The 12,553-nt window shown below is 38.1% G+C and overlaps 2 long non-coding RNA genes across 4 annotated transcripts in view; both read right to left on the minus strand.

Moving 5' to 3' along the window:
* The window catches only part of LOC137638322 (uncharacterized), an 838,879-nt gene that overhangs the window by 655,255 nt on the left and 171,071 nt on the right, over window positions 1–12,553 (minus strand). The gene's annotated exons all lie outside the window — the stretch shown is intronic.
* The window catches only part of LOC137638324 (uncharacterized), a 37,763-nt gene continuing 30,840 nt past the window's right edge, over window positions 5,631–12,553 (minus strand). For both annotated transcript variants that reach the window (XR_011044054.1, XR_011044055.1), the window contains exon 5: window positions 5,631–6,350. This is a non-coding gene — a long non-coding RNA (uncharacterized lncRNA). The remainder of the gene's footprint in view (window positions 6,351–12,553) is intronic.

The raw sequence follows: 12,553 nt of genomic DNA on the forward strand, positions 1-12,553 counted from the left end.
AAACCATCACTCTCTAAACCAACCATCACTCTCTAAACCACCAGGTCCTTTTTCTGACTTCAAGGTCTGAAAACATCAATAAACAAGAGAGCACAAAAAAAATAATTGGTGTAGGTGTCAAGGAATGATTCTTGTATCAAATCATAAGCCACCTCATGTACCCTAAAATATTTTGACACACAAGTGGATAGCCTCCATGTGGTTTTGGATGAAGCACCCACTAAATCAGTATTCTTAGTATATTGGTGCTGTGACCCCCTAATCTCCCTGGTACACTTCAACAGATGCTCTAGAGATCTTGTAATCCATTCCTCTCAAGCCAAAAAGGAGGAAACCAGCTGCTGTTTAGAAGGTACCCTAGGTACCCTGAACTTCATTGAGTTGGGTGAAGATACAGATCTAAAGAAATTTGATCAAAGTTCAACCTTTATATAATTATAGAGCAATAGGGTCACAAGCTTGTCTACACACATCCTGTATAGACCTTCTATTTGGTAGTGTCTGTTGTCTGCCTTACTAATCCACCTCCGAACCTTTAATAGTACTTCCGTTATCCGCAACAGGGATTCCGAACTGATTTCCCCTTCCTTGCCTCCTAATGTAGGCCAGTCCTGTCATGTTCTCAAATAATTGCATGCTATCTCCATTACCAGAGTCCCAGGCCTAAAGAGCCTTGAGCACCACCAATAGTTCAAAGCAACTGATATGTAATACAGATTCTCAACTCAACAATCTCCCTCGCATATTAAGAATGTCTGGGAAGGATCCATGAAAAGAGATGGCCAGAAATAGTACTTCTGACATCCCTATAGCAAACATTCCTTTAGCAAAATATGGATCGTCCCACAAATTCACCAGTTGTAGTTAGTTCTGCATCACTGTAACACAAATCATGCCTACATTGTTAGTTTTATCCTGATGGTGACCAAGAAATAACTAGAAATCCCTCATTTTTAAGCGACCAGTCCGGAACAAATTTCTCCAGAGATTCATGCTCCTAGGTAACCTCATCCACATCCGAACTGTCGATTCTTTTATCTTGAAATTCTCAAATAAATTAATAAGTAATTGAACCCTAATTTTTGGTGGAATAGCTTATTGTAACATGCTATTATCATCCCAAAACATAGAATCCTTTGAACAGGAAGAGGAAAACAAAAATCTCGATGTTGTTGAGGTCATTCAAAATTATCCAGTAATCCAGGTACAAAATAACTTCAAGGCCCAGGAACCTCAGCCATATCATAATTGTAGCCATCACTCAGGTGAACACTTGAAGGCTGTCCCAAAATCAAAACGCAGACCCTTGAACTAATAAATCTTTAATCCGTTCATAAAGTTTTATTGAATCCAGATGCAGAGGAATATGAACTTAAATTTAATTTCATCGAATACATCTAATCGTATCATTATTCCCAGGAAGTTGAGGGAGATAACATTGAAAACTTTGTGAGAACTAAATATCCTATTCATAATAAAGAAACCTAGAACCTTTTGACACTTGGAACTAGGAGTAACCAGTTGTAAAATCCTTGGGAGGGATCAAAGACAATCCAGTACTCTATCACTTTCTGTGCTATAATTTTATAATCTCGAATTTCAAAAGATGAGCTTTGACCAGATTATTTAAATAACTGGGAAAAGGAGTGGTTCCTTTAACACTGAAGGATTGGGGGAAAGAGGAATTTTATAGCCCCTCTTACCACAATAGGACACAGGGTCAGGGTGAAAGTTCCCAAACCTGATATAAAGTCAGAAAACCTACCCACTACCGGGAACCTCATGGAAAGGACCATTGTTTGGATATTCCATAAGACTGATCCTATTGCCACATCAACCAGGCCTTTTGGGGCTTTCACTCTAACAAAGGTCTGTCCGTTTCAAAAAGACTCCTTGGAGGCACAGAAACAGCAACTAATGCATAGCAGGGAGAACATTAAAGCCTTAACAAAATCAACCCCAATAGCATCACTGCATTCTGGAGACCACCTAAGTTATCTCATTATCAATCTATTCAATATGGAATCCATTATAGAAGTAAATTTCTGCTCATCGGACACCCACCCAACCATAGAGAAGCCTAGTTATTCCTCTATGTTCTTCAAAATAAGTCACAAACACTGCAGAAGCCTCCAGAGACCCATCTGCAGTTGCTCCCTCAAAAGAGGTTAAATCATTTAAAGCAGAAGCCTCCAGAGACCCATCTGCAGTTGCTCCCTCAAAAGAGGTTAAATCATTTAAAGCAGAAGCCTCCAGAGACCCATCTGCAGTTGCTCCCTCAAAAGAGGTTAAATCATTTAAAGCAGAAGCCTCCAGAGACCCATCGGAAGTTGCTCTCTCAAAAGAGGTTATTCATCTAATATAAGATTATGATTCACCTACAACTTTTCTTCCAAGTTTCAAAAGAAAGCTCCAACCATACTCTCTACTGTATTTTCTATTGTCAATGAACTTGAAAAGCCTGTATTCATAACTTCCTTTTGTCTGCATTAATAATATTCAAAAGAATATATTTTGGGGCAATAACAAGGTTAGGCAACATAAGTTTTATAAATTAAAGAACACTTTTGCAGTAGATATCTCGACAACATACACTAGCAAAAACTGAAAAGAATAAACAAATTAATGCCCCTAGACATCCACTCCACAATCCATCAGGAAGCAAGGCAAAAACTGAAATCCTGCAAAAGCTTCGCAACAGTGGATGTACTAGAACCAATCCGGCAGCTGCTCACAGGCTAAAAAGGTGGCGAGTAAGTGACCGTTGGCCATCCAATGAGTTGCTGCCCAGCAGAAAAACCCTCACCAGGAATGACAGACCCTGGGTAAAAGTGGGCAAAACTGGAGATAAATACCACAAAAGGGAATTAGCCACCAACCCTAAATGCCGCTGTGAGGCAACACCACAAACAATGGAACACATTCTAAAAGGGTGCCAACTGGGCCCTCATTGCTTGGATCAAGACCTGAGAGAGGCAAAAGACTATGTGCCCGTATGGCTTCAACATTGGCGCGATAAGATGTGATGATGAATATGCAGGAGTCAGAATTGGTAGGGTTCTTTTCTACATGCGACATAAATTTATTCACCTTATGTGAAAAGATTAGAATACTACAGAGTATAGACCATCTTGAGAGAAGCAGGATTTGATGACATAGTAGAATAAGAATTATCAAAACATACCTAAGAAGTCTCTACTTCCGATACAATTCTACAATAACTTTTCATTTTTAAGAAAAGTACAGTAAATAACTCAGCAAGATTATCTCTTCCTTCGTAAGAGACTCACTTCCAGGATAATGTGCTGTGTACCAACAGACTTCTCAGCACAACGTATGTTAACATGGATTCAAAACAGGGTAGGTTATGCTTGGATCACTGACTTTTCCCGAAGGTTCACGGGCCTCTTTGGATTGCACAAAAAGCAGAGAGAAAGCTTATAAACTCATTACTATCAACCTCCATTATTATTCTTATTACTAGGTAAGCTAAATTACAACTCTAGTTGGAAAAGCAGGATTCTGTATGCTCATGGGCTCCAACTGGGAAAATAGCACAGCGAGGGAAGAAAATAAATATCCTATATAAGAAGTAAAGAATAAAGAATATAATCTTAAGATCAGTAAAAATATTACTATGGATCTGTCATATATTAACTATGAAGAGAGACTTATGTTAGCCTGTTCACATGAAAAATTTGCTACAAGTTTGAACAGCTGAAGTTCCACCGATTCAATTGCCTGATTAGGTATAGCATTTCACAATCTGGTCACAGCTATAATAAATCTTGAATACTGTGTATTGAGCCTTATGATGGAGAGGGCAAGACTTAGAATAAATTGCATACCTAGTACATGTACTACATAAAAGATATTAGTCTGGGAATATCTATATGCAAAGGATGGTCAGAATATGAAAAATCTTGCGTAACATTCATAAAGAACTAACCGAATGAGTGTGAAGTGCCAATGATTAATATCCAGATCAGGAATAAGAAATGTAAAAGACAAAAGTTTTTGTCCAACAAATTAAGATGAGAGTCAGCAGCTAAAGACTTGACAGGAGATCATTACTTGAAGCACGTTAGAATGAAAGAAAGAAAAAACTTTTTCAGAATGCAGGAGACTGATCACTGAAAATATTAAAAGACTTTTTCAAAAAGCCTATGTTTAGTGCAATTGAACACTAAATGTGCTTCTCATAAGTAAATTTACTACCAAGAATCACAAAATTTTAAACGAGTTGTAAATAGTTATAGAAACCTAGATGTTGAAAAGCCAATGTTCTAAGCCTACTTACAACCATACTTTTGAATTTTGTTATGGTTCAACTCCATGCCCCTTAATTTGTACTAAGTACTTAATTAGCTAGATTCAGCAACACCACATCAACATTCAGGAGACAGAATTAACGCAAAGAGTATCAACATCTGCATATGCAATGAGCTTGTTTTATAGGCCAAACCACATGTGTGTATATAGTATGAAAAGTAATGGGTCAAGAACCCTACCCTGAGGAACACCACACTCAGTAAATAAACAATATTACACTGAAAACTTAAAAGAATAAAAAAAGGAGTTTTGATGAAGGAAAAACTTATGTTTGGAGAGGTTCTTTATGGTCTCCAAAGACTTGCCTGTCAAAGGCTAGCAGAGGGAATCCAATACAACATAAATACCAAAGAAATATTCTCCCCTTTTCTCTACGGCCAGTATATCAACATCTAGGGCACCGACTCATTGTGTATACAAGGCACCTCACAAGTTACATTGTGTAAAAAAAGACACCTCGCAAGTTCAGGCTCATTTAAAAAATTTACCTGCGTAGCTGAAAGTTGTCTGTTATGACCATCGTAATGCCAGTGTACCTACATCACAAAAAAACCCTGAACCAGCATTCAAGCTTCTGTCATCAAACGATGCACAATGCACCTTTGAGGGAAGGCAATGACTGTAAGAAGAATGGCATCTCTCCCTTTCACACTTGGTGGCAGCTACGATGAAACACAGAAATGTCCTACAAAAGCCAACTTCTTCAGGGTTATGTTGACATAACCAAGCCACTATCTCTCGAGGGAATAAACACCAAACTGGAATGCTGTCTGATAGGAGGAAGAATTTAGAATGCACATACAACTGTATGTTATCAGGAAATACTATAGCTGCAAAACCTCTCCTCTTCCTTAATAGCTGTTGTACAAAAACCTGCCAACAAATTTATATAGAAGATTAAAACAACCTGTTGATGGCTCAAGGAGTACATCCGTACTTTCCAGCCGTTGAAAACAAAGTGGGAGCTCAGCTCAGTAGCCTTTTGGGAGAACGACGTTTCATCGCCACCCGGCAATAACTATCACCACCTCGTTAGAAAGTTTTAACAATTGTACCCAGCTTCACTGAAAACATACTCTTATTAAACCATAATGGTTTGTATTCATGTAAGAATAAATGTAAACCATGAGCTTTTCTATGATGGGGAAAATTTCTCTTTGTATCAAAGTTATGTATGAGCAGACCAAATGTTCTTCATATGTGGTTTAAGTTAAACAGTAGTACTTATAACTTGTGAATTAAATAAACAATAAAGCATCAGCTAATACTATACATTTATTAGGCTTTTACCCAAACTCTTGCTAAGCAGCATCAACTTTAAATCATTTACACAGACAAACTATTTCCCACCCTTACTTATCTTGTTATTAACCCATACCCTTATACAAATTCACTTCCCACAGTGACTCACTGTAACTAAAAACCCTAATTAATCACAATAACAACATTACTGTACTACTGTATGTACTTAAGCACATAATCTTTGCTTCCTTCATACTACATAATGTATTAAGCTAAAACACAACTATGCTGGTCACCAAGAAAGTAGCTAATTTAGAAATGGAATATTTGTTAATAATTTCAGCAAAACATATACATAACATAACAAAAACCACAGCTTAAACAGAAATTTCTAGCAAAAAGTACTGTAGCTCCAAATTCCCCATGAAATAGTAATATATTCCTCATAAATTTGTTACTGTAAAGAAGCAATCAAAACGGGCAATTTTGAATAAAGATCTTAACACACATTATGTATCAAGTACATGCTTTTTGAAATATTTGTATATAAAAAAAAAAACTTCAACAAACACCTACCATTACTAATCACCATATCGACCCATTCTCTCCTGAGAAAGGAAGTGTGATAGGGATTTTATAATTATCAAGAACATTAGTTCTGTCTTCTTTCCAAAAGATCCAGATGCATTTCTTTATGAAGAGAAAAAGTAACTTGGGTAAGTTTACTTCAGTTCCATAAAACGTATTCTTCAATACCATATTCTTCAGCAAATAACCTGTTCTCAGCCCATTTACAACCATACTTTTGAATTTTGTTATGGTTCAACTCCATGCCCCTTAATTTGTACTAAGTACTTGAATTAGCTAGATTCAGCAACACCACATCTACATTCAAGAGATGGAATTAACATAAAGACTAGGAACACCTCATATGTGATGAGCTTGTTTTTTAGGCCAAACTACATATGTGTATATAGTATGAAAAGTAATGGGTCAAGAACCCTACCCTGAGGAACACCAGACACAGGAAATATATAATATTGCACTGAAAACTTGAGAGAATTAAAAAAAAAATTAGTTTTGACAAAGGAAATAACTTCTTTTTGGAGAGGTGCTTTGTGGTCTCCAAAGACTTGTCTGTGAAAGGCTACTAGAGGGACCAACATAAATACCAAAGAAATATTCTCCCCATTCCTCTAGGGCCAGCATATCAACATCTAAGGCACCGACATATTGTGTATACAAGACACCTAACAAGTCACATTGTTGTAGCGGGATGTCAACAAAAACAAACCCCCCCACACCCTTAATCACTCTTACTTTCTCAATATCCCACAATACAAACTTTCCCCTGACTCTACTTCAAACTGGACTATTGCACGAAGGGAAAAACAAACAAAACATAACCTTAAAACTATATTTACCGCAACCGAAAACAAAAATCACACATTAAATTCAACAGACAAAATTTGCTGGATAAATAGATATCGGTGCGTAAGGGTACCGAGAATTCTCCAATAATCGGGAAAACAATAGCCTTTAAATATACCCAACACCGTCAGTCCACATACAGTACTGAAAACACTTACTTCACACACAGTACCGAAAAATACTTAAACACTGAAAAAAAATCACAACACTAAAACACCAGTCGTCATATATAACCCAGCAAAAATAATCAAACTTAATACTAAAACATACGAGAACTTCTTAAATTAATATTTGTGTGTGGCCACCATCGTCCACCGACTCTACACATTGGCACCAGTCTTTGTAACCAATTGCCACCACTCCTGGCAAACAATAACGAACAGTCAATTCGACTGTCCAATAACATTAAACGTGGTCATCATCATCATTATAATCATCATCATCATCAATCGGAATCTCAAATAACAGGCCAGGTCATCAACGGTTGTGCAGTCAAATGAGCAGTCCAAACAATATTAAGTACAGGCCAGGTCATCAACAACAAATCCACTTTCTAAATTCGGTCTCTCCAAAGGAGGAATCGCGGCCTGCCAAAATAAAAAACCACTTATGAACACTCCTAACTAACTTAACTATCGCACCATAATCAAAGATAAACAATAAACTTTCTATCACTCATGAACGCGCCTAACAAAAATAAATAAAAACAGTACTTACTCAGAATATAAAAAAAAGCTTCACAGCCGGCTCCTACTATCGTTCGATATCCAATGCTTTCGCCCAAGACATTCATCACCACCCTATCCTAGCTAAAAAGGTAAACAAACAACCTCAATTATACCAACAATCTTTCCAACTTCAAACAATCATTCGCTAATTACCCTTTCCTCAGCGCGCACCGCGGACACACAAAACACGCACACACAAACGCACATACACACATACTCTCTTGTGCACGCGCGATCTAACAAAACGAAAGCAAATGAAATTCTCTCTCTCTCTCTCTCTGACGAAACTAAAGCAAATAAACACTCTTTCTTTCTTTCTTGCGGTTTGACAACCTTAAGTAAATAAACACTCGCTCACACACACACACACACACACTCTCTCTCTCTAATGACAAAGCTAAAGCAAATAAAATGTCTATTTAACTATACTAAAACAACTCACTCTCTCTCTCTCTGACAAAACTTAAATAAACACTCTCTCTCTCTCTCTCTCTCTCTCTCTCTCTCTCTCTCTCTCTCTCTCTCTCTCTCTCTCTCTCTCACTCTTGATTTGGCAAACAAAAAAAATAAATTAAAATAAAATTAATCCTCCACATTCCTCCCCCTTACTTTGCCAAATCCTCACACAAAACTTACCTATTTTCTTATTACCCAGTCGCAGTCTGGAACAGGGCCTCGGCTTCGAGTAACTGGGCCTTCATATACCTGCACTCTCTCATTCACTTCTTCCATGTCGTTTTCATTCAACGTACTATTACGATTCCCGTCTATGCTCTGCTCGTCTAAGATATCATTCACTATTTCATCTACCTCAGTTTCATCTGGCCCGAAAATCCCACTAATTTCTGTCAACAATTCATCCATTACATCTAAACCATTTTCTACTTTAACAAAAGAATCATTCATACTGCTTATCATTCTCCTATCTTTCATTCTCGTGTCCGTCATACGTTCTCTTGCCTCATCTAACGAAAAACCACACACACTATAAGTATCATTCATACTCATCCAAGTTTCATCTGTATTAATACATTTATCTTCCATACTCACCTGTACATTTACACCCTTGTCCTGCTTATTCTGATTCCCGCCTACAACTACAAAATTTTCCCGTCTTTTATCCCCAGTAAAATTCTTAGACTTCTTTTTCTTTCCATACTCTACTAACACCAATTGCTTATCTTCTAAACCTAATACCTCACACATACTCGGTTCATACTTGTTCGTTTTCAGCCATTTATTCATACCATTCTCCTGAATATATCTTGGTACCTCCTTCCATTTCCGCAACTGATTGTGGTGTGCCCTAACCTTTTCCACACTACCATCCACACTTACCTTACCTAAAACATAACTCAACCCACTAGAACCAACATCTAACACCTCATAAGGACCTTCAAACTTATCACGTACCTTATTGACATTCATTCTTCCCTTTTCAATTACTTCTTTTAACACTTTCTCTCCCACTTTGTAGCTTTCAAATCTCTCATTTGCTTTCTTCCAAACATCTCTATCATTCTCGGACACACTCAATCTCCTCTCTCTCTCTCTCTCTCTCTCTCTCTCTCTCTCTCTCTCTCTCTCTCTCTCTCTCTCTCTCTCTCTCTCTCTGATTTGGCAAAAAAAAAAATTAAATTAAAATTAATCCTCCACATTAATCAGTGTATACATACATCCCATGCAATCACCCTCACGTATTCCGCGTACTCTCTTCCTCCTAACACACGGCAACAACCTTACATACACCTTGGGTTCCTGCATATTCATAACACCATCATATATATACGCACTCGTTTTCACCAAATTACCTGCTTCCATACCTTCCACTACATATTCATCCTTGTCACTATTTGAAATTCCCAGACTGCTCGGCCATGCAACTTTTACACTAATCACCTCACCTTTCTTACCCGATAACTTTACACTTTCCTTTGCTACCAACGGCACTCCCTTCCACACCTTCGTACTCACTCTGCCGTCTTCCTTTAAATAAAATTCCCCACAAATATTACCTTTAACCTTTATTTCAATCATATTCACACTTGGATGTACAATCATACCACATTTTTTCAGAAATTTATACCCAAGCAGTACGTCATATTTCTCACTCGCTCCCTCAACCACGTAAAAATCATTATCCTCCATCATCAGCCCCCCAATCATAACATTTTCCCGCAACTTTCCTTGCACAGGCATACGCAAATTACCAATACCTTTTACTTCCCCCTTACATCCCTTAAATTCGCAAACCTCTTTTACCTTATCATATGCATTCCTAAACATTAAATTGACACCACAACCAGTATCAATCAAACCAACCAACTCTACACCATTAAAAATCAATTTCACACTCATGCAATCATGTGCTCTTTCTCCCATCACATCTTCATGCAATAAACCCTCACGAACATGCATCACATTCACTCCCCACACACACGAGGACTCACCCAGCTGAACCCTCTGATGAATTAGTTTCCCGAACATCCTGGCTGACTTGATCCCTTCTTTCTACAAACCCTAGCTACATGCCCATCTGCACCACATTCAGTACACTTACCCCGCGGCTCCTTGCACATTCTAGCATAATGACCATCCTTACCACAATTACCACAAATTACATTCATACGATTATTACGGCATCCACTCGCTATGTGTCCAGTCATACCACACCGATAACACTTAACCACTTTCTCTTTCTTACAGTCGCTAATACGATGCCCTGTCTCTCCACACCCGAAACATGCTCCTAATGCCCATCTACACTCGTTCTTTTTATGTCCTACCTTCCCACACCTATAACACCTCTCTTCACGGATACCACTACCTAACCTAACTTGCTGCGTACTAGCACTTCTATCTCTCCAAACTTGGTTTCCCTGTCTAAACCCGTCATTTCTCGGAATGGGTATTCCTACATTACTCACCTTAACACTTCTATCTACTACACTATCAGCTGCCCTCATTGGCCCTCTCATAACAGCATCTCTAAAACTACCAAATTCTGGCACACATTCCTCCATTCCAGTTCTTACACTCACAGATTTACTTTCTTTCATACACCTATCCAACTCGTAATCCTCAACTATCTCTAAAATATCATCCCAAGTCAATCTCTCTCTAGTCCACCTCATTTTCTCCTTCCGTTTCAAATTAATAAACTCACACACACTCTCTGGTACTGTACCCAAAAACTTCTTCATTAGTTCCTTATTTTCATTTATTCCTTCATCCCCATACTTCTTTCTAGCCAATGTTTCTAACCGACATACATACATCGAGATTGCTTCACCCACCTTCATTCGTGCTTCATCAAAATCATTTTTTCGCTTATACCTAACACTACCTTTCATACGTTTTACCTGTTCAATTATCCTATTCTTTACACTTTCATACTCAACCTCTCCCACACTCATTATCACCCCATACATCGTCAACAAATATCCTGACAAAAATTCTCCCAACTCCCTAGCCCAAACTCTCTTACTATCCCCATACTTAGCCTGACAAAACTTTTCATATTCCCTAAAGAAGTCATATGCATCCCTACTGCTATGTTCATTAAAACTTGCACACCTAGGAACCTCTCTCATAAACACTGTCTTACAAACTTCCTCTACTTCATTCTCACTACTATCTTCACTGTCTACTCCCTTCTTGTTGCCTTCTTCTTCATTTGAATACAATGAATCTAGTTCTACACTCAAAGTCCTATCTTTAACTATTCCCTTCTTACCCTTTTTCTTATTTACCACCTTCACCCAATCATGATCATCCTCACTCACACCCTGACCTTTCTTCTTTTCTTTCTTCACATTATCTTTACCTTTCTTCTCCTTCTTCCTATCACCCTTCGTTCCAATCTTACTATGTCTAGGCCCTTTACTTTCAATATCACTATCACTACCTTCCCCATTATCACTTACCCTATCCTCTTCCACCATCAACCCGTTACCAGAAGCAGAAGCCACTCCTCCGACTGCACCTTCACCTATGACAGTTTTCATCATCCCCATTACTTGCCCCATCATAGCTTCCATTCGTTTCTCATTTTCTCGCATCCTCATCTCAACACCCTCTTCCACTCTCTCTACAGTTCCCTGAAGTTCCCTAAGTTTCCTTTGCATCTCCTCATTCTCACTACTTAACCTCGCATTCTCCAACAACAACCTCTCCTCTCGCTCATTAGACAACCGCAATTCCTCCTTTAAAATATGCAACTGTTCTTCCATTAACTCCATTTCAATAACATTAATATTTTAAGTAATTCCAAAACCTATTTACCCTTGTCCAACAGTCCAGTTTCAATCCCACCTTCAACAGTCGTCCCTGTTCGGGCGCCAAATTTATGTAGCGGGATGTCAACAAAAACAAACCCCCCCACACCCTTAATCACTCTTACTTTCTCAATATCCCACAATACAAACTTTCCCCTGACTCTACTTCAAACTGGACTATTGCACGAAGGGAAAAACAAACAAAACATAACCTTAAAACTATATTTACCGCAACCGAAAACAAAAATCACACATTAAATTCAACAGACAAAATTTGCTGGATAAATAGATATCGGTGCGTAAGGGTACCGAGAATTCTCCAATAATCGGGAAAACAATAGCCTTTAAATATACCCAACACCGTCAGTCCACATACAGTACTGAAAACACTTACTTCACACACAGTACCGAAAAATACTTAAACACTGAAAAAAAATCACAACACTAAAACACCAGTCGTCATATATAACCCAGCAAAAATAATCAAACTTAATACTAAAACATACGAGAACTTCTTAAATTAATATTTGTGTGTGGCCACCA

This window comes from Palaemon carinicauda, chromosome 3, assembly GCF_036898095.1.
Source record: "Palaemon carinicauda isolate YSFRI2023 chromosome 3, ASM3689809v2, whole genome shotgun sequence".
In the NCBI taxonomy this organism is placed as follows: Eukaryota; Metazoa; Arthropoda; class Malacostraca; order Decapoda; family Palaemonidae; genus Palaemon; species Palaemon carinicauda.